Source organism: Centruroides vittatus, unplaced genomic scaffold (genome assembly GCF_030686945.1).
Source record: "Centruroides vittatus isolate TY-2023 unplaced genomic scaffold, ASM3068694v2 contig_3084, whole genome shotgun sequence".
Classification (NCBI taxonomy): Eukaryota; Metazoa; Arthropoda; class Arachnida; order Scorpiones; family Buthidae; genus Centruroides; species Centruroides vittatus.
Window position 1 is genome coordinate 282,931 of NW_027121983.1, and position 24,942 is coordinate 307,872.

The window sequence follows — 24,942 nt, forward strand, 5'->3', positions numbered from 1 at the left end:
GTTTAATATTTTAAAATATTGTAAGTGGAACATAAAATCTGTAAGGGGAGAATATAATATTAAAATTTTATTTATTTTAAACTAATTTATTAAAGAATAAAAAGTTTTTATAGAGCCAAATATAGAATTAAAGTAAAATTTAATGTAATATTAATTATTACATTATTATTATTAATTTACTACGCATGTAGCCACCAGCTTTTACTAATAGTAATGAATTAAGTACATGATTTTTAAATATCTTTAAATATTATATTTAAATAAATAATTTCCTATTTATTTGCTATAATTTTATGAAAACAAACTTCCAATTTACGTGACTACAACCAGTTTACAGAGTTACAGAACTTCTTAATTAGGTATCATTCTCCTAATTGTATCTTGCAAGAACGTGTATACAATTAACTAAAAGTTAATTAAATGAATATACAAAATTTTCATTTTAACTTTTGTATGTTTCTGTATTACGTATTCGATAATTAAATATAATTTAGTAATTACAAAACAGTGGAAATTACAAATGAACACAGAAACAATTTCAAACTCTTCTGTGATGGAAAAGTAAAAAGTTTTTTTTTAATTTTACAAGAAAAAAGGTTATTTAAATGTGGACTTTTTAAGCACATTATCTCGAGTTTCCTGCAATATTTTATGCATTTATTATTTAAATTCATCCTTTAAACCTTCGCCGATCCAATTACGAAATGAAGTGACAAATTTAGATGAACAAGCTTAAGAAAATCGAAGGGAATATTAAACTTTTTAATGTATAAATTCCATTAAAATTTATCCCCTGAAAATATAAAAAACAAGACGTATTATTTTGATTATAAAATATTTTCTAAATTTTATTAATAATAAAAATTAATGAACGATGCTCCACATCCTTTGACCTTTCATCGCTGTTTTCTGCGGTTCCTTAGAGATAAAAACTGAGAAAAACATTGAGGAAAATTGGGAAGAACAGCCACGAAAAGTCAGAGAAACTGTTTAGAATTAAATATATTATAGTTTATTTACCTTTAATAAGAAAGTTTTATTAATGTGATTAAACCAAAAACAAAGTAGAACTTTCAGCATGGAAAGTGGGTGACAAATGACTTGGCATATTGTTTTCTTCTCTTGTTCCTTCTTCCTCGAATACTACGTAACCAGTTGTATAATATAAAACAAAGATAAATGCCTTATATTAAATGGGGATGTCAGATAGAATGGAATCAATGACATCACTGTGACGTGACATATATGAGATCGGTGGTAAAATTGGTTGATTTCGCTGACGTGAATGGGGAATTTCATTCTCCCCCCTCTGTTTTTCACTTTAATTTTTTCTTATATTAAAGAGAAATAATTTTACAGTTTTTTTAAAACTTTATTAATTTTTTAATTTTGTTAAATTATTAATTAATTTTAAATAATTTTAATGATGAAAACATGTTATAATATTTTATATAATTTAAGTAAAAATTAAAAGGGTTTTTTCTTATGTTTTGTAGTAAAGTTTTTAATTATAAAATATCTTATAACTTATTTAAAATTTGTTAATTTTAATTATAATTCTATACATCAGATGGCGCCACGTTTGCATACCGTTTTTCATTGTGGAGGAGATTACATTTAATTCAATACCAGAACTGTAAACGTCATAATAAGTTATTTAATGTATACTAAACCATAGTATGACGTAATATCTTTATAAATGTTAAATAATTTAATTAAAATTAACTTTATTGCATTTTTTTGGGGCAGATTTGATTTTTTTTCCTATGGAGTGACCCCCTACAAACACATATAAAAAGGGCTCTTGCATATAAAAAATTTATTATATTAATTATAATTTATTCATTTAATTTAGTAACTAAGTCAACTTGATAAATTTATATTCGTTAAGCCGTAATTAACGTTAAGATTAATGAATATAAATTTTAATTACAATGAAAAATAATTTTGAATTAATATAATTTATTATTAAAATATTATAGAAGATTGAAACAAAATAAATTATGCAAATATTTTTCTAGAAGTTGAAAATACATTAAATATTCATTAATATGTCAAAAATTAAATTTATATTTTAAATATTCAGAAAATTATATTTATTACAGTAAATATTCGGGAATAAATATAGAATAATGAAACTATATTTTATAATATTTTTTTGAATAAACAGTAGAACTTTAAACCTGTAAACAGCGGTCATTTTTAAACAACCTCCAATCCATGGTCAGTTTTTGTACTTCAAATGGCCGTTGTATAGAGGTTTGACCTTATTTTTATTTCTTATTATAAAATCAGGAAGAATTAATCTTTATTGTTAAGCATAAAAGTTCATTTTACTGTAATTTAATGCGAGATTTCAGGTTCCTGTATTAGGGCCATCGTAGAAGAACAGTAGGGAAATTTCGCTTGGGCCTCATATATGCAGAAGGCTTCCATTATATTTATTATAAAGACATGCCTTTTTGTAAAATTTTCTTTTTCTAATATGCTGAGGGCCTCAAAAGTTTTACTGGCATCGAGTTCTAAGGGTTCTCCAGTTGTTTACAATGTGGATTCGTGATTTATTATTGTATGTTTTTAAATTTAAAAAGTTGTAAGCTGTAAGTCGCACTTATAAATTATACACTTACAAATTATAAAATTGTATTACATAAACAATTAATATGTTGATAATTACAATTAATATTTATAGAAATTGTAAATTTCTCATATTCTAAATTATAATTTTTATAATTTACAAAACATAGTAATTTTTTAATGATAAATTAACTTACAAAATTAGAAAAAAAATTACAAAAAATGCAAAAAATACAAAAGTAAATGACAAAAAAATTACAAAACAGGCAAAAAGTACAAAAGTCAATGACAAAAAAATTACAAAACAGGCAAAAAGTACAAAAGTAAATGACAAAAAAATTACAAAATAAGCAAAAAGTACAAAAGTAAATGACAAAAAAAAAATGTTGTTGGTGATAATTCACTATTAGAGTTGTCATTCTGGTTAATCACGGTGAGAAAATAGAAGTAAACAATACGATTCTTTAGAAAAAAATAAATAAATAAGTAAAAACAGGCAAGGTTTTCTTTCTGTAATGATTATAGTCTGCGGTGATGATCTTGTTAAATTTCATTTTATTTATTTATTTATTTTATTCTTTTAGTTGGATTAATTCTAATTGACAAGAAATTTCGTTAGTGAAGTTTCAAGGTCACTGTATTCACAATAAGGTTTAGCTTCAAATCCTCATTGAAAGTTGACCTAGTTGAAGACTGCTGAAAAAATTGAGGAGGAAAAAAAAAATCAATGTTGAACTTCTAGACAAAATAAAGAATCGTTATTAAGAGGAGAAGTATTGATCTACTCAAAACTTCTTAAAAAAAGAAATGGAGAAGGAACGTAAGAAAGGATAATCTTTGTTAATGTAAGTACTTAATACCATCGAAAGTTTTAAGTAGAATTCTTTATTAAACGATAGTTAAGTTATTTTATACTTCTTAAGTAGTATTTATTAAGATTTTTTATAAATCAAATATTGCTTAAATTAAAAAGAATTGATTCAAATATTTAAGAAAATCCTTTGAATAATGGAGGAATCAGAAAGAGAATAACAATGCTAAAACCCTTCCCTTCCATCAAATAATGATAAACGATTAAAATGAGGCCCTAACTTAGCGTCATAACGCAAGACCCCAACTTATAGACTAATATTGCCAGGCCCTAAGCTACAATTTCTTCAACTTGTGTGCAAATCAGATCCAGTTACCTACACTATTAATAATTTTAATTAAAGAAGATAACAATATTCTTTTTTATATAAATTATTTTTATTGAAATATTAACAAATTAATTAATTTATTAACTTTTTAAAGTTTTAAATTAAAAAAAAAGTTATGATATTGCGATCTGATTTCCAGGTAAATGTATCGAATTTGCTGAAACGGAAACTTTTATTTATTTTTTAAAATTTAAATACAAAAATAACGGTCACTGACGAAATTGATTTAAAACGGCTCCTTATTTTTAAATTTTTTTGAAGCTTCGCTTGATAAAATGATGAAAATTCAAAGGAAAAAAGAAAAATTAACAACTGCACTCTTGAAGCAGCTAACTTTTGCTACTTCAAGAATGCGATTTTAAATAGAATATTGATAAATTTTACAAGTTTTTACAGGAATTTTGCATCTCAAATTATCTACTTACGTCATTTGTTTACACCTCAATTGTAAAATATAATTTGTTTTCTGTGTTTTCGTCATGAAAAGATCCCATTCAGCTATTTTGTTATTGATCCGCCCCCTTCTGACTTATTTGATCACTTGACACTAAATATACTTTATCCATGGAAAAATCGCTTCCTGGATAAACGATTAAATCACTTGATCGAAATCGATCGATATCAATTTTTTTTTCACAGTAAATGGTTTGTGTGTTAAATGTCTAATTTTAGCTACTTTTTGTACCAATGCCAAGATTTTAGTAAATCACAAGCAATTTATTCAACTAGCTACATACAAATATAATATATAGTGTTCCTGATAATATTGATTATCATTTTTCTCTTTTCTTTCTTACAATGGAGTCGAATTAGAGTACTAAAAGAGTATCCATTGCCGACTCTCGGGAGAAACTGTCCACGCGCTCTTCTTCATTTGATCCAATTCTCCAAATGAGATGCTTGTAATAAATGGCTCCTAATTTTCCATCGGTTTACTCAAACAGAACCCAATCAATCAGGTCAAATTGTATTTAAGAGGAATTATTTTCTCGATTGCGTTTTAATCATCATTACAAGATCTAATCGTTTCAAAAGTCTTCTGTACGTGTGAAATAGGACCGAAGGTGTTAACGGTTTAGAAATTAATCAAAATATTTTAATTAAAATTAAGAAATTTGATGCGAAAATCGAAAATAAACCATGCGAAAATTTCAATCAGAAAGAGAAAAATGCTTTTCTTTTCTTTAATGGAAGATGAAAGAGGGGTTGAACTTGGTCGAAACTCGTAATAAATGTCAAGGCTCCCATATTTGATGTATTTTGAAGTGGTTTTGATGCCCTTGATCGATATAAAGTTAAATAAGATCCGTTCTCTAACAAACATATTTGCATTTAGATATATCTCTAGCGAACATTTTAATTGGATAATAATTAATGCTCTATCACGTTAACGTCATTAAAATTAACTAAATATTAACAAATCAGATTGGCTAATCTTTTTTCAAAAATTTAATTACGTTTAACAATTTCTCAAACTCAGTTTAAAAACTTACTTAATGATTTTTCTATGATGCAACAAGGTCATTATGAGAAAGAAGAGAGGGAGGAGGAAGTGGATTTTATTTAATTCCCATCAATTCTTAATTAACTATAAATGAAATTAGCGATTACGTAGCACGTAAATTAAATTAAAAGGCCATTTTAGATGATGGAATTATGAAACAATGTCGTGAAAGCTGGACGAAAACGAAAATGTTGTTTCGTTGATTTAATGCTGTGATGTAAATCTATTGTACATTGTTTTCCTTTTGTAAAAATTCCTCCCTTTAAAGGATTATCTAAGCATTATATAAGCCTGTTTGTACTACGGTTTTAAGTAAATTTTTGTTATAACATATGATTTAATTCGTGTATATTTTAAAGATTTATCTAAGCTTTCTACCACGCTTATGTTTGTATGTATATGCGAAAGATTTTAAGTGAAATATACGTCTGAGTTAATGAACTTACACTTATGTAAATATGTGTATATTTATAAGTAAATTTTATGGATAATTGCTATAAATTTGGACCACTTCATACGTGTGGGAAATGTCTAGAGACGTTACAACGAAAACAACCAAAAATTGTGGAAAATTTTATAAAAAATTACCCTAAATTAGCACCATTTGATACCAGTATGAAAGGATTGTAACTGCTACAATAAAGCCAAGAATAATGGTAAATTTTTAAAAAATTACCATAAATAGGATTATTTGATACTTGGGGAAAGGCATATTGGTATTACAAGGAAACCAGCCAATATTTAATGAAAAATGGCCATAAAATCGCAAGAATATTTATGTAATGACTAATTGAGTAAACAATTGTTTAGATACGTTTTAAATTTATTTCACTTTTAAAGTGTTTTAATTTGCTATAAATGTAGATTAACACATACTGGGGTGCCCCAAAGCAAGTTAACCGACACATGTTGTCTTAAGAACGGTTAAAACAAAATAACATTTAAAAATTATATATGTATACTTTTAGTCCACAGTATCGTAGAATAAGAGAAAACGTTGAATCGGGGTTACGTAGTAAATTAACTTTCGAAACTTAATTAAGAAATTAATTAGTTATTTTCCTGTGAGCATCCCTTAACGTAAAATAGCCTCATAGTAAAATAAAGTGATACTTTAAAATATAAAATATGAGAAAACGTTAAATCGGGGTATATATAAAATTAAATATTCTCTACTATTTAACCCAATTTAACGTTTTTCTTAAGTTAGACTGTGTTGAGAAAGTAGGTATAGACAAACGAACTACTTTAAATATTGTTTTTTTATCAAATAAAAATATAATTTTAACGTTAATATTTTAATATTTATTATAAAATTAATTAATATTTAATGTAATTTATTCACACAAAACGAAAAATAATAACAATAATTAAAAAAAATTCCTTTATCTTCGTTAACATGTGGCTAATTCCTCGACAAATTCTCATTTAAATTTTGAATTTTTAATATAAAAATTAATTAAAATTAGTTGTATATTAATTAATAAACTATTATTTTAATAAACAACATTAAATCATACTCGACGATAATTCGCAATATCGAGGTATTCCTTCGAGTCGCACGTCTAGCGATATTTATTAATAAAATTGATGTCAACTGATTAAAACTATTCAAAACTTTTGAGATAAAATTCAATTAAGGAAAATGGCTTAATATATAATAATTTATTCTAATTTAATTTAAATTTTCACTAATTTCGCTCTTAATTTTGATCATATTGCTATATTATATCAACCGATTTTACTCTTAAGACATAATGTTAAAGGTCAGACACTATACGTTCTCTATAATAAAGTTAAACCCTCGAAATAACGATTTTCTTATAGTATTTATAGGTTAAAATTCTCAAATTTCGAACGATTTTAATGTCCAAGATTCTTTAATAACTTATACAATAGGATACAATTGTATATATGTACTGTACATAATATAGGATTCTGTTTACTTTTCTAATCTGTTCGTATGTCTGTGCGGTGTTTATCTTCGAATCTATCGAAATTAGGACCTGAAATTGCTCTAATTTATAAATATAGTATATAATGTTTAATTTAAACAATTTTTAAAAATTAAATTTTTCGTAAAATTGCCTAATTTGGACCAGATAATCCTATAATGCATACAAAATAACCTACGAACAACGTCCAGTTTTTATATATCCGTCAGTAGACGTTGTTCACAGGTGTGACAGTATTAATTTTTAAAGGTTAAATTTAAATAATAGACTATATTATACCCTATAATTAATGTTAGACTTACATATTATATATAGGACGTTTATATAAGGGTTTAAAAGTTATGAAACAGCGTAAAATATATTTATTTTTATATATAAAGAAGCGCAGAGAAGACACCCAGACAATAAATACGGGAAATTTATGTGGTCAATATATATTCTATAAAGATATTTTGGTAACATTTGGACAAGTTTCAAATGCGTGTATTGAGAATAAATCGATTGAATATGAAATTTTTAACGTTTTTGGAATACACTCTCAAGGATAAGTGAATATTAGAAACGTTTCCTGAAAGTATCACGCTGTGAAAGTTACAATAGATTTACAATACAATATTTTTGTGGCCGCTTGATTTAGAAAAATTTAATTTTATTATACTTTAAAAGTTTTCGGTTATATTTCAGCATTAAATTTCACTCTTTTTAATAAATCAAAATTGTTTTATTTATTGTTTTATAAAAGAATAAGGAGGGGGGGACGTTTAGCGTATGAAAACCTGTATAAACTGAACTCGCAGGGTACAGAATATTTTTTTTCCGTTTGGGCAGGTTTTCACTTTATTACATTATAAATTCATTTATTCTTCCAAAAATATGTTTATTAATTTTTGTTTTCATTTTTTAGAATTAAATTTAATGTCTTGTATAATAAACAGCGATAATTTAATTATACACGAATATTTTTAATAGTTTATTCACCTTCATCTGCTTGTTTATTATAGTAAGAGAAAAAGAAAAGGATGTTTATTAAAATTATATATTTTTATTTATGTTTATTACACCTTAAATTAGGTCCGTGATAGAAGATAGTAGGGAAGACTTTTAATATTCGATCACGTGATGAAATATTCAAATTTTCATATTTTTCTCTTTTTTATAAGGTTCAACATTCTTAAAAAACTTCCTTACTGATTCTTCTCTTCGAAAGAGATAACGGGGATGAAGAAACATACTCTTATATTCCCTCATCCTGGTTATCTTTTTCCAACTTACGTTTCCTTCCATCAAACTAAAAATATAAGTTAATATCTACGAATATGACTAAGTTTTATTTTGACATAAATCAACTAGATTTTTGTATTGTTCCCTTTATTTTAAGGGGAACAAGTCACTGATATTTAATATACTAAAAGTTCAAAACGGTACTCTTTTTAAGCACATCTTCCATTTAAAAAATAAGCTGTTTACATCGTTATTTTTTTGTCTATAAAATTCGATAAATATTATTGAATTAGCAAAATAATATTTTGAAATTTAATAACTTTCCACTTTATTTGTAAAGTTTATATATATATATATATATATATATATATTATTCAACTACATTAGCTATTTTTCTTGTTAGGCTCACTGAAAAATAATCCATCACAAACACAAACAACCTTCGAAAAAAATAATAAAATAATAATTTATAATTGAATAATTTTTTTAAACTATAAAAGTATGTTTTCCCTTCATTTTCGTGATGAAAAGACGAAAATTTAATAATTATCTCTTTAGAAGAAGAAGAACAACAAAAAAAACTCGTTTAAAAATGTATAAACGCCAATTCCTCTAAAAATAATCGAGAAAATGTAAACAAAACCTAGGTGGCGTTCGCTTCTACTCATTGTTTTTAACACCAGAGCATGCGCCACCTATCGGTTCGTTCCGTTGGCTTCCTTCAATCGAGTGTAGTCAGCTTGGATGCTCGGACGTCATGAACTTGTTCCGTTCGCTGAGTGGAAACAAGACGTGTTCTGTTCATTTCCGTTCCTTAATAAACGAAACAGGATCATCTTCCAAATGAATACAGTTCGTTCCCGCTTAGAAAATCATCAATAACACACAAATGCCACGTTTTGGATGTGATCATTAGAAGTGTACATACTTATTTTTCCAACTTTCATCTCACCCCCTCTTAAGTTGGATATCTGTACGATGTCTATAAGTAACTTATGGGAGTTTGCCTTTACGTAAGTATAATATATATACTCTTTTTCCTAGTCGTAAATATAATTTAAAAGGAAAAAAAAAAACAAAAACATCATAGTGAAACTTAAAATCTGTGGTTGGAAAAGATAATAGAAATTCGAATCAGGTAGGAGTACGTCTTTGAGAATATTAAGCATTAACGTTAAAAGTCGAAGATTTCATTAGACGAATTGTTTGTTTAATTAAAATTTATAACTTAAAAGATGAAAAAGGAATACCATAAGCAGATAAAGTAAAATAATCATGTTTATAGTGCACCTAGATAATCGATAGAAACGATCGTTTATCCTATAATTTACTTCTACCAATAATATGCAATATATTTAGAAAATAATGGAGATGTAGTATCTTAAATTTAAATCTTAAGTTTATTTTCTTGTTAAAATTGTAATAATAATAATAATAATAATAATAATAATAATAATCAGGAGAAAATCAAATCATTTGATAATCGCTATTTCTAACTTAAGGCGAAACCATTTTAATTTATATAACAGATAATATCCAATAGTTTATTTTCCTTTGCTATTTTTTTTTCTTGTTATTAAAGAAATTTTTTAGATTTATGATGTTGAGATTTATTTTTTAAAAATATTGACATAAATACGTAATATATTTTTATTTTGAAAAATGACAGTTACGCGAAAATGCATTTTTTTAATTGTTAGAAATTGGCTTTTTGTATTTTTAAAAAATATCAAATTTCATTTTTTTAAAATGAAAAACATGTTCATTACAATAACCGAAATAGATATATTTTGTATTTTTTAAAAATACCAAAAAAATTGTACGTTTCAATAAAGAATTTCTTGAAATTAACAATTCTTCAATTGTTAGAAATTGACATTTTTGTATTTTTTAAAAATATCAGAAATTGATTTTTTTTAAATATAAAATATGTTCATTACAATAATCGAAATGGATATATTTTGTGTGTTTTTTTTAAATACAAAAAAGGAAATGTGTTAGTTTCAATAATAAATAATCACTTAAAATTAATTAATTTTTATTTTTAAAATTTCTACTTATTGTTTAGTAAGTTAATTTATTTTGAAATCAGTATAATTTAATATATTTTTCTACTTATTCCTCATATGTTAACGCCTGTATTCGATCAGAAAAAAAAAGCAAATAATCGAAGAGGGTGAATTATTCAATATTTATTTACTTATTATCTACCACTTGAATTATTCAACGTTTATTTTAGTATTAAAAATTATAATAAGAAGCTTAACTTTAAGATCTTAACTAATCTTGTAGAGGATTTACAGTGGTGGATTGTGATGGCACCCTATTGAAAATTACAAATTAAAAGAATCTATAATATTTATCTTACTTTTTGCTTTTCCGGGTGTTATATATAACAGAGGGAAAGTATGGCCATCGGTCAAAAATTTATCCCCCAATTTTGGCTCAGCAAACATCGAGAAATGCGAAAAAAATTCGGGGGATTTTTTTTCTCTATGTATGGATGTTAGTGTGTGTATGTGTGGCACGATTTTGGTTCATCCCGTTTGAAGCTTAATAACTCCTGTGTTTTTTTGGCGAAAATTTCTGAAATTTTGAAGGGGGGTTTCTGTGTTAGGGCGATTAATGTTAATAAAATTTGGTCATTCAAAGTCGAGAGGGTAGGGAGATAAAGGGGTCAAGCTTAATGACGATTTTACTCGTCATTAGCATTTATAATTTTTTTATAAAACCCATTTCTACCCTCAAAATTAAGACTTTTGTCATTTTGTAATTGTTAAAAATATAAAAAGTTTTTAAATAACAGACGGAGTCAACAAATGTCGCCGGGAAAGTTAAGCAACTCGTCAATTTTGTTTTTAGTGGAAATTATTTGTGGCGTGGAAGGGTTTTTTTTGGTTTATTAGTGTGAATGAATATGAAGCTTTGAATTTAAAAAGAAAAAAAGTTAACGGTGTGAAGTATATTTGTCATTGTCAACACAAAACCGGAGAATGTGCTATTGAAGATACGAAACGAAAATTGAATATTCTCTAGACGTTTACAGGATTGAATATAAGTGGAATATAAGTTCTGTTAGCTTTTGTGCAATATCTTTTTTCTACTTTTTCTCACTCTCTTTGCAGATGAAGGTTAGTTGTTCATCTACTAGCTATAAATGAACTTTATTTATTTTTTTCCTCATTGCATTAAGTAAATATTGAATATAAACGAAAGAAAAATAATAAATAATTAAGAAATATTATTATATAGCTGCAGGATAATTTTATTTTTACGTATTAATAAAAATTTCTTTACACTTTAACGCGTATCGGTTTTAAAAAATTGGCAAAAATTAATTAATTTTGTTTAAAATTTAATACTTTTCTTAAGAAGTTCTTACATTATTTTCAAATCTAATCTTATGCATTTCAATATAGGACTTATTTTTAATTTTATATCCATTTCGATATTAAATTTTATCGCGATTTTATTTAAAAAATGAAGTCACTTTTGTAATAATAAAAAAATTTCATTGAATTTTTTTTTATTAGCATTTTCTAAACCACAATTTTCTACAGAAAACATTTTGGATTTTATTATATAAAAATGTATTTTCTTTATGTACTTTCATTCGATTTTTTGGAGATTTTTAAAACCGATGTTTTTTGTAATTTGTATAAAATGCATTTTATTTTTCTATTTCATAAATTAAAGTAACCTTTTTGAATTATTCTGTACACGCATTTAACCTTCTAATATCGGAATTTTAATGTTAACTCTTCAACAAACGGTATGTCTGTCTGTTTGTAAATTAACTTATAATTAAATATATACATTTTTAAAATCTTTAAATAAGCTTCGAATGCTTGCATATCCATTGTATAGTAGCTAAAATAGAGTCAACGACCGGCTACAAATCTAACCAGGTATCACTTGGCAAGTTCTTAAGCACTTGTCACTTGACAGCTGTCTGCTTGAGTCGTTGACAAGTTGATACCAAGCAAGTCATTATGTACAATTTTAAAAGAATGATTTATTCTGTCGCCAGAATCACACACATATGTATATTGTACGTACTGTGATCATCTTTGTCTGCGTTAAAAATAGGTTACGTGAAAGTACTGTATATCACGTATCAATAATGTCACTGTATTATTTAAAATATATTTAAAACGTGTTCTCATTTTATAAATTCCTTCGTAAGCATTTTAATAATTTAATTTAATTGTTCAAAATGATATAAAGAATTAAATTAAAAATGTACTCGTTTTTAATATTTTAAGAGTACGTATTTACTAATTTACTACGATGTATTATTAAGTATTATATTACCGATGATTTTTTTCCTTGTATATTTTAATAGATTTTATAATAATAAATTAACCATTATCCGCGAGAATATTTATTGTACTTTTACTAAAAAGAATTTAAATAAATTCTTTTTAGTAAAAGGACAATAAATATTTTCCTAGAACACATTGTTTATGCATTACTTCCTGGAAAAGTTACGTTCGTGTCCTTTTATTCCTTACAAAAAATAAATAAACGATAAATACTCTTCATTGAAACAAGAATTTTAATAAGAAAAAAACTTTTCTGAAATAGTTTTTTAAGTATTAAAAAAAATAATTTTAAGAGTTCTCTATTTAGTAAAGTATTGCTTTGCTACTAAAGCAATAATCAAAGAGGTGATTTATCCACGTAACAATCCCTATTGACGAGTGCACTGTCCTCATTTTGATTTTAGTATAAGAGTCAAGAGAGAAATGAAAGCGAAATGTAGGTTGTCTGACCTTCATGACGCCAATGTAACAATCCATCAAGATAAATTATGGAAGCATGAAATAAAAAAATAAAAAAAATTTCCCTCCCATAATAAAAATAAAAACATATTTCGATCTTCGTAACGATAAACGTCGTTAAATTCTGTTTGACATTTTTATATTTAAGTTATTTTACTGTATAGAATTTTTAAATGTTCGTCTGTCTGTAGGTAAATTCTTATACGTGATAGGTCGACGAAGATGGAGAGAAATTATGAATTTTAATCATTCCTATCGATCATTCTTTCTCGTAATATGTTACGCTTTGATTTATAAACGCATCTGGTGTTCCTCTTATACAATTTTCGTGTTTATTTGCATTATCTTATCTCCTTTCCATCTGTGTTCTGAGTAATATACAGGATAGGTAATGTAGTGTAATGTTAAAGAAAGGGAGGGGGAAGATGTGGGCTGATAGACGAATTTCAAATTTTCAAACAGCATCTTAGTATATCTATACGAATCACTTCCCAGAAGTGTACTTAAAAATCAAAATTCGATTGAAAAATATAGGTAAAAATTCTCAATAAAATACCTTCTTCCATCATATATAAATCTCTCAAATTTAATTGTAATTAAAATTTTTAATGATTTTTCTATTATTATATAACTAATAATGCATTTTATTGCGTTAATTGCATTTATAAATTACCTGCTTAATAACAGTCTGAAAATGTTGATTGTAATTTATGTAAATTTCCGATGTTTAATGCTAACGTTTTACGTAATTTATTATTAATATTAGCTATTATTTGTTTCGATTTGTAGTTATTAATGTCTGTCTATAAAACTCGTTTTTGAAATTTTAATCTAAATTAATATTATTATTATTATTATTATTATCATCGCTATTTTACGAAAATTAAATTGATTAATATTAAAAATTTAATTTATAAAAACTCAATTTATTTATTTACTTTTCTAATTTGTGAAATTGGACAAAATTATTAAAACACTCTGTTTCAGCTGCCATTTTTAACATTGTTGAAATGGAACAATTATTACGTTTCTTCAGGCATTGTTGAAATTGAAGAAAATTATTAAAACTCTGTTTCAGCTGCCATTTTTAGCATTGTTGAAATGGAACAATTATTACGTTTCTTCAGGCATTGTTGAAACTGAAGAAAATTATTAAAACTCTGTTTCAGCTGCCATTTTTAGCATTGTTGAAATGGAACAATTATTACGTTTCTTCAGGCATTGTTGAAATTGAAGAAAATTATTAAAACTCTGTTTCAGCTGCCATTTTTAGCATTGTTGAAATAGAACAATTATTACGTTTCTTCAGGCATTGTTGAAACTGAAGAAAATTAATAAATTACTTCAGCTGCCATTTTTAGCATTGTTGAAATGGAAAAAATTAATGAATTATTTTGTTTTAATTGCTGAAACTGAACAAATTTTTTCTAGCATTGTTAAAACCGAAGAAAATTTAAAACATCGCTTTATTTCCGACTTTTTAAACAAACAATTTACAACAAAATTTTTTAAATAATTAATTAAATCTATTTTTAACGTATATAAAATAGAATAAACATATTTTTTAAAAAATCAATTTTATATTCTATTCAATAATAGGCGAAAAATATTAAATAAATGATATTTTAGTAGAATTATTACGATTTAAATGTATTTTTTCTGGCCAAATATGTCTCTTATTACGTTACACGCTTCCTCCCTTCCGTTCGATAACAGAGGAAAGATGAAAAAATAATTAAAGGTAAATGGAATGGGAGAATGCTAAATGAGGTTTGTTCTCCATAAATAATATTTTCTCAGTTAATTCCAAAAAAAGTAGAGAGAGAGAGAGAGGGGAAAAAAATTCCAAGAGATATTCTGCGTTATATCTGTTTATACAATCGACAGTGCCCTTGAAGTACGTAATGGGTAAAGGTATTTCAGCAGTGTTTTCTTCTGTTATCTTTTACAGTGTTATTTTAAAATTTGAATTTCACGAGGTGATATCAAAAATGTTATTTTTTCACGTTTTTAACGTTATCAATCTCAGAAAATCTTATTGAATTTTTATTTACATATAAAGCTTCTTGCATTTATATATACAATATCATGTTAAATTGTATTGTTTTTTTCGGCCGATTTCTAACCTTTGGCGATGAGTGGACCACTTAAAACTGAATAAAAAAAAAAAAAAAAATTGGTGAACCTCCATAATGAAGGGTCCTTTATTATCATCGCTACTTATCGTCACTACTACATCATTATTTATTTTATTATAATCACTTGAAATATAGACACTTAACGAAACAATTCTTGAACTTTATGCGGATCCTTTCACGCGCTGCCCCTTGAGGTTCGCGGACTACTGGTTGGGAATCCATTGTTTATTCTATCATTTACGAATGTCTTCAGATTGTAGTTATAAATATAATATAATTTATATAAATATTACTATTTTTATAGTTTAAAATGTTAAAATAAGCATAGAATTTACTACTTTTACAGGTAAAGGTAGTTAATCTATACATATTATTTTACTTTAAAAAATATTTTAAGATCATAAAACACTGTTGAATTAGTGAAATTTTAATTTAAAAGTTACGTGACGTAACGTTTAAGAAGAGTTAAATTTCATATTGTCATTTGTTATAATTAAGAAACGCTGAATTAATGATGATAAAACGTTAATTATAATTATAATTTCCTTAATTAAGTTCTGCTTAGTGATTTAAAGTTATTTAAATATCGCGTAAATTACGAGGGGAAAAATTTATTTTTTCTTTTCCTAAATAACAACTCCTGGAATTTGTCATCACCTGAAGTGACGTGGAGCCTTGAGGAGGTGACGAAACGTAGGCACGAGATCAATTTTTTTTTTTTTTTTTTTAACGTCTCTCCACCCCCGTATCCGCTAAAATTTAAATCCCATCTATAATTAGAAGACAAATTATAAACTTATAAATTGATAAAACGTCATTAAACAAAACTTAATTAATAGTAATTATAATTGTTGTTAATTATAAAATACTGTCGAACCTCCATCTTTACAGATACGTTGTAGAAAAATTCGTATAAAATAACCTTCAAACGAAGGCCATTTTTTTGTGTTCTCTTCAGTGGCCGTTGTTCACAGGTTTGACTTAATGAATCTTATACTAAATTTTGCAATTATATAGGGTGGATAAAATGTCAGTTAGCCTATAAATAGGCCTATATATGTATATATATATTTGTTCCTGTATCTCAAAGACGATAAAATCTTAACCAGAGTAGCAAAAATACAAGGTCATTGCGAAGAGTGAGATGAAAAGAAAAGAAAGTTGGCGTTTTGTATGAATTTAAAAATAATTTCACCTTAAAATAAGAGGGAAATAATATGCAGATTATTTCCTTTATTATATAATATATGTAACAAATTACCAATTAAAATAATATATATTACATATGTGTTATAATGTTATAGAAGATTATAATGTGATTTATTGAATTCGTGTGTTTGTTTGTGTGTCTGTTCGTATATCAACGTGACAAAGGCTTAAACAATATGTATAAAACTTAGTATATATATATATATATATTCGTGATAGTTCTGGAAAGGATTACGAATTCACGTCTGTTTGTCTGTCCGTTGAGTATCAGCTGAATGTAAATTTTGATTTGAAATTGTTTTTTGTTGTATCTTTTATAAATACGCTTAATATGTCTTTTTTTCCCCCGAGAAAAATATATTTATACACTATTATACTCTACATATTATAACGTATATAGTTTACTGTACTATATTATACGTTAAAACCTCGATACAACGTCCTTCTATATAGCGCTAACCTCGTAGAACTCCAACGAATGTTTGAAGACGGATTTTTCTCTATAAATAACTTGCGACGACACAAAAACACATGATTTCAAATGATCCAAACACCGAACTCACGTGTAGATCCTATTGTTAATATTATTTGTGGCACTTCGTTTTAGTGACACTCGATTTAGTGCCAGGTTTAGAGGCGAACAAATGGCGTTAAATGAAGTTTGATAGTATATTAATAACACAGTACTTAAATCTTCCTCTTTTTAACTAAAAGTATTAATACTTTTTAATATATATAATAAATTTTATTAAATTTTAAATATACGAAGTAATTACACAAATAATCTAAATAATTATCAGGATTAATGATACTTAAATGCACACACACACACACCGGTTTTAAATTACAAAACCCTTTATAAAGGTTAAAGAATATTTATAAAATTTCTTAATTAATTAAATCTAAAAATAATTAATTTCGAATTGTTAATCGAGGTTATTTATTTTGTAATGTTTTCCTTCATTGTTTATATACTTTCTCTTAATGAAGCTTATATTAATTAAGATTGTTTGGGTTTGTAATTAGATAGAAGTCACAAAAACATTGTTTTTTCTTCTGCTTATTATTGTTATAATGTTTACTTGATTTAATGAATGTAATAAATTAAAGTATATATATATATATATACACCGTGAAACCTGTCTGAAACGGAACCTTACTAAAACGGAAACCTGCTAAACACGGTAACGTATATTTTCTACCGGTTTGACAGGTTTCCGTTTTAGACAGGTTTTAGCGTAGATTATAAAGAAAAATTATTAAAAATTCATATAATATAAATGCAGAAAAATATCTTAAAAAATTATTTATAAAAAAAGGAAATTTCCTGAACTTTCCTAATGATCTTTATATACTTCGATAGCTTTAAAAGACGAGGGAAAAAAATTAATTAAAAATTAAATTACTGATAAAATTTCACAAATTAAACATTAATCGATTCCCGAGTGTACCAGGGATTTATTTATTAAAAGTTTTAATTAACTTATTATATCTAAAACATGAAAAAAAAATTGGATCATTTTAATTAGAGAATTTCTACTAACTTCTTCATTACGCTAATGATATAAACTAATTTCGATGAATTTTAAAGTGATTTAACATTATTTTGTTTATTTATATCTTTACTAAACTTTGTTTCAAATGTTTATATTAATTTTGTACAGACAAACGTACAAACACTATTAAATAATTCAATATTAAAGCTGAGAAAATCACTCCAGAAGTCGAAGTAATTTATATTTTTAAAGTAAATTAATGTATTTTTTTTTTAAGGTTATGTTACTAAAATCATATCTAAATTTAATGCGGCGAACCTCCAATAACGGCCACCTCTATACGGCGACTATTTTAAAAATAAAAAAAAAACGTGTACATAAAACAACCGACAGATATTGTCAACCTGTGAACAACGGCCATTTTTATGTTCTCGTCTTTGGCCGTTTTCAGAGGTTTGACTGTATTAAATAATTTAGTAATGAAGGTGAGAAATTCACATTACAAGATTCAAACTTGCCAACAACGGCCACTAACAAGGTAAGAAATGGCCGTTGTTTATAAGTTTCTCGACTGTAATTTATTAATTAAGAAAACAAAATGGAAAACTTTTTAATGTCAAAGTACCAGATTTATTTTAATCTAATTAAGTATATTTAAAATTTAATGATATTCGAAAGTATTAATTTATTACAGATGTGTTTTGTAGGAAAATCCAATTAAGTGCCCACACTTTTTTTGCTTGAAAGCACCCTTTAAAGATAAAAACAGAATTTTAAGCTTGATTTATAAATTATAAGTTTGTTAATTATGATTTTATTTTATATAGGAAATTTTATATATATATATATATATATATATATATATATATATATATATACACTATTTTTAGCTTAGAATGAAACACGAAGGAGAATTCTTCACTCTTAATTCATCTCACGTAACCTCTTACTCTTGAGGCTTTCATATTTTTCTCCTATATATTTTTATAAACAAACATAATTTTCTTTTTCTCTCTCGGCTGTGTGTCTGTCCATACATATTACGAGAAAAATGCGATTTTAATCCCAACATTTAAATACGAAATTGGAATAATCCTTTAGTTTTGTATGGTCTGTAAGAATTTGGTAAGGATTTTGTAAGGTCTGTACGAATTTGGTAAGGATTTTGTAAGGTCTGTACGAATTTGGTAAGGATTTTGTAAGGTCTGTACGAATTTGGTAAGGATTTTGTAAGGTCTGTACGAATTTGGTAAGGATTTTGTAAGGTCTGTACGAATTTGGTAAGGATTTTGTAAGGTCTGTACGAATTTGGTAAGGATTTTGTAAGGTCTGTACGAATTTGGTAAGGATTTTGTAAGGTCTGTACGAATTTGGTAAGGATTTTGTAAGGTCTGTACGAATTTGGTAAGGATTTTGTAAGGTCTGTACGAATTTGGTAAGGATTTTGTAAGGTCTGTACGAATTTGGTAAGGATTTTGTAAGGTCTGTACGAATTTGGTAAGGATTTTGTAAGGTCTGTACGAATTTGGTAAGGATTTTGTAAGGTCTGTACGAATTTGGTAAGGATTTTGTAAGGTCTGTACGAATTTGGTAAGGATTTTGTAAGGTCTGTACGAATTTGGTAAGGATTTTGTAAGGTCTGTACGAATTTGGTAAGGATTTTGTAAGGTCTGTACGAATTTGGTAAGGATTTTGTAAGGTCTGTACGAATTTGGTAAGGATTTTGTAAGGTCTGTACGAATTTGGTAAGGATTTTGTAAGGTCTGTACGAATTTGGTAAGGATTTTGTAAGGTCTGTACGAATTTGGTAAGGATTTTGTAAGGTCTGTAAGAATTTGGTAAGGATATTTTAAAGAACTTTTGTATTTCAATCTGAAAAATTATTGTTTTTATTTAAAAAATACGTTATTAAGAATGCTCAAGAATTAAAGTTTTCTTAGCTATTTATTCTGATTTAAGAGCCATTCTAAATTACGGAGTTGTTTTAGAATGGTTGGACAGTCGAATTGGTTTTGCTATTCATCAATTATAAAAAGAAAATAATTAATATGTCCGAAGTTTGAAAGAAATACTTAATTCTTCTAAATCTAACCATTCTAATTTTAAGAACACTTTTAAATTTCTAAGGAAATTAGTGCTTTTATACAGTTGCAAAATGAAGAAATGCTTGTTCAAGAATGCACTTAAAGAAACAAATATATATTTTTTTCATCTAAATATTTATTCAAATTCAGGCCTTTCTAATGCCTGCAAGGATTTAGTAAGAGTTTTGTAATAATCCTTCGTAAAAAAAGTCTAAAAATTGGAAAATTTGTATTCATAATTAGAAAAAAAAAAATGACTGGAAGCTGGAAGAATCACTCGAATTTTTGAAGTTTTTATTCGGATTTTGAATGTAATTTTTAAACTTGCAAAAAATCATCCGTAAAGCATTAAAAAAATGCATTTTTTTGCAATTGAAAATAACCCCCGAATGAACGTCAACAATTCATTCTTGGATATTCTTCCTATCCAGCTTATCTGCTTCTCTTCAGCTGTTTAAATCCAATGACAAATGTATGTCATCGGCCCATTCGCTTCACGTGTAACCATAACATGGCCAATGTTTGTGCCATATCCTGCCATTGACATTCCAACTTCGGTCAAAGGTCCCTGTACTACGACTCGTTCCCGCTTTCTACACCAATGTACATTTTTGGCACTTAACAAAGTAACAGCTTTATTTTACGTTCTATATATACATTAGAACTTTCGTTATATGGGGGAGGGTCTCGTATCCTTATATAGAGAATTTACGTTTAATTATGTAAAATTATAATTTATTTAAAAGGCGAAGTGACGAAACTGATGACGTTCGATTAAAAATCACTGCTTGTAACGACTTCCGGCCAGTTACAAAATGTAAACATCGACTTCCGGTGGAAAAAAATAACTTTATCTGATGATTAAAGAAACAAATATTGGAAAATATAGCGTTGAAAATATTTATCATTTGATCCTTTACGATGCTTGCTGACATCATTTTTTGATAACGTATCTCGTAACTATGCTATCTCTCAGTGGTCTTGTGATAAACTCTGTTCGGTTACCTGTGTTTCTCAACGTAATTTATTTATTGTGTTAAAATGTAATTGGAGTTTTTTTTAAGGAAATTGGTAAATATCAATGTTTTTCTACTGTTTACTATCGAATGTATGTCAAGTGTGATGTATTTCAGGTGTATTTTTACCTATTTTTCTAGTGTATTTACTCTATGTTCTATTAGTTGCTTTCGTGTTTCTCTATCACTTAGAGAAAAATTGGGGTATATAAACATTTAATTTCTATTTGTGTATTTATGTGGAGTATAGTATGTGTTTCAGTTATGTATTTTTTTAGTTGTGTGTTATGTAATTATACGTCACGGCTACGTATTACTGAGAGGTAGAAACGTTTTGAACGTTTCACGTATGTTTCACTATTAATAATAATTATTTCTATATATTAATACAAATATTGAAATATATTGTTGCATTTATGCAGAGCCTTATTAGATGTGAACACAAACGAAGCATTTTGTCCAGGCACATTGTTAGCATAGACACAAATAAGTTTTCAAAGACCAAAATGGTTTTTAAATTTTGAACGTATATATTTTAGAGAATATAAATTACCTATCTATAAATATAAAAATGGTAGCAATTTTCCTAAGGCAAATCACCACTGTAAGACCTCCAAAATAATGCCATTTATGCAAAATAATGTTACAAAGTTACCTCCTTCAAAATAATAGCATTGTGTTACTCCACATTGCTTCAAAATACAGCTGCAATGTAACCCCCAAAATAATACTGCAATGTTACCTCAAAAATAATAATGCAATATTATGCCTTACGTTACCTCAAAATAATGCTGCAATATTGCTCTCACTTTACCTCAGAATATTATTGCAATGTTGCCTTACGTTACCTCAAAATAATGCTGCAATATTGCTCTCACTTTACCTCAGAATATTATTGCAATGTTGCCTTACGTTACCTCAAAATAATGCTGCAATATTGCTCTCACTTTACCTCAGAATATTATTGCAATGTTGCCTTACGTTACCTCAAAATAATGCTGCAATATTGCTCTCACTTTACCTCAGAATATTATTGCAATGTTGCCTTACGTTACCTCAAAATAATGCTGCAATATTGCTCTCACTTTACCTCAGAATATTATTGCAATGTTGCCTTACGTTACCTCAAAATGATGCTGCTGTGTTACCATTATAAAACCCTAGTTACTGAACAATATGTACTGTACAGTACACGTAACTTTCAACATAAGTTTATGCAATTATTTTACTACATTTAAAGAAAATTAAGTAATTTATTTAAAATAACTCAACAAAAATAGAATTTTGATAAAATTCTAAATATATTTCTTTCACATTTGACATTTAATTTTAGCACATTCCTTATTCAGAATTTCAGTTAATTAAAAAAAAAACAAGAAAGAAAGTTCATTTCACGCAAGACATTTACATAAAACTCTTCTTACATTCAATGGAAAATCATTATAATTTATAATGTAAAAAATACACAGAAATTAAATTTACTAAATTTAAAATTTTATAAATATTTTTAACAATATAATTACAAAAAAAAAATAAAATATTTTTAAAAATTTCACAATAATTACACAAATATAATCACTGATTTAAATTTAAATCGATAATTGGATTGCTTAAAAAAATTGTAATTAACGAATACAATTTATTTTATTTAAAAATAAAATAAAATTAGAAACAACAGCAATAAATTAAAGCTTTATTTTTATAAGTAATAACGATAAAGATCTCACTCATTACGTGAATAAATGTTAAAATAACATTCATAATTGGCTACATGATAATGGAAATGCCAACATCATCCAATGAAAAAAAAGGAGAGAGAGAGAGAGAGATAGATAATAATAATGAAAATAAAGTAAAAATCAAAATGATTTTGATAAATTACCTGAGCGTCAGACGGCGTCTGGAAAGGGTTTCATCTTGTATTATTCCTTAGTCACGTGGTCTGGATGTAGTTTGAAGGGAAGTGTCGCAGCTTGTCCTAACCACCCGCAGTTAACTGTCCTCCCAATAGGTCGTTACTTTTAAGAGTGTCGTTGACTCTATATCAACTTGAAAGAATGATTTTGATAGGTTAAAGGATTTATTTTCTTGGGTGATTGGGGGGCGACATCAAAAGAAAACTTACAGTACATCTCCTCTTTCACCATCAGGATGAAGGTTTCAATAATAATTATCGTTTGTTTATTCTATATAAAAATATATGTGAATAATTATTGTTTGTTTATGTTATATATATGTTGTGGTATTGATAAAGCTCGTGAAAAAAAAAAAATATATATATATATATAAGTAGTTATTTTATATAAGTTATTTTTCTTCATTTTTCTTTATAAAGTTGTTATCTGTAGAGTAAACGACCTTATAAAAATAAAAAAATAATTAAAGATAACGCTTTAAAATAATAGGATAAATATCTTAGAAACGTGCCACTATTCGTTAATAATATTTAAAAATTAATCAATCCTGATGAAATATTCAAATTCGAAACGGTATTGGTTAATTTAAAATTTTTCTCGTCCAATACAGGCTTACGATTTTTTAAATAATTCGTTTCAAAATCACGTGGAATTTGTTATTATAATCGATTATTTCTTACGTAAGGTGAAAGAAATATAATCAATTTCAATAATTGAATTTCTGTGAACAGCTGATAAGTTATCACGTGATTTTATCAGCTGATTAAATAATCAATTTCACCAATTATGTCAAAAATTAATCAATTACAAACTAAACCCAATTAAAACGCGAAAATTTATATTGTTACGTAACAAACGCATTAAAAATTTTGTATTTTTTTAAAATTAAATTAATTTTAAACACAATTAAAACACGTTACGTAATAAATACATTAAAATTTTGCGTTTTTATTAAATTTAAACACAATTAAAACACTGCATTGTCTACTGTTACGTAATAAACGCATTAAAAAATTTAGTATAAGGTTTTTTTTAATTTTAAAAACTATTTGTTGAAACTAAACAGAAAACTTTTTAGCAAACGTTTCAAAAAAAAAAAAAAAAAAATTCAATTGACGTGACTCTTTCTAACCAATGACGTATGGAATTGTATGCGTGACGTTTTCTTTATATATATTTTTTTAAAAAAAAAGTTCGTGAAAAGTAGAGAAAAGTAAAGTCTCTTTGCGAACAAGTTTGCATTCTGGAACTATTCCAAATTTAACCAATTCTATCGAATTACAGTCTAAAGAGATATGAACTTTAGAGAGTAAGGAGAGGAAGCTTTAAATCATTTTTAATAATTCTCATACGGTTTATTTATTGGAGTGTGAACATATCCATTAATATAAATCTTATGTTCTTTTTTTTTTATTTTTACAGTGTTACTTTAATGTTGTCCTCTCTGTAGAATCGTTTAGTATAACGGTAAAACCACATTAACAGGGTGAAAATGTCATTAAAACTCGTTTTAAAATTAATGGATTATATTAGAATTTTTACTTCTTTTTTAAACGAAAAATTTAATTATTAAATATATACATAAATATTAAAAGTTAATTTTCTAAGTGAATGGGTTCGAATGAAACGTGCATGAAATTTTAATTAATTTATTTATTAAATGAAATTTATTCACATTTTTTAAATATTATTTATATTATAAGAGAAAGTTTAAATGAAATGTATTTATCTTGTGCTTGTTTACATGGTGAATTAAACTTTTATTTTAATGAATTTTTTTTTTTTCGATTTTTCTTGTAAAGGTGGTTCGAATTTCACATTGTAATTAATGTAGTTCTTTAAA

At 26.3% G+C, this 24,942-nt stretch overlaps 1 protein-coding gene across 1 annotated transcript in view; it reads left to right on the forward strand.

The window, feature by feature from the left end:
• Positions 1–9,177: 9,177 nt before the first annotated feature.
• LOC136973083 (1-phosphatidylinositol 4,5-bisphosphate phosphodiesterase epsilon-1-like) overlaps positions 9,178–24,942 on the forward strand; it is a 121,392-nt gene continuing 105,627 nt past the window's right edge. The window contains exon 1 of the mRNA XM_067267772.1: positions 9,178–9,469. The gene's annotated coding sequence lies outside the window, so the exon portion shown is untranslated. The remainder of the gene's footprint in view (positions 9,470–24,942) is intronic.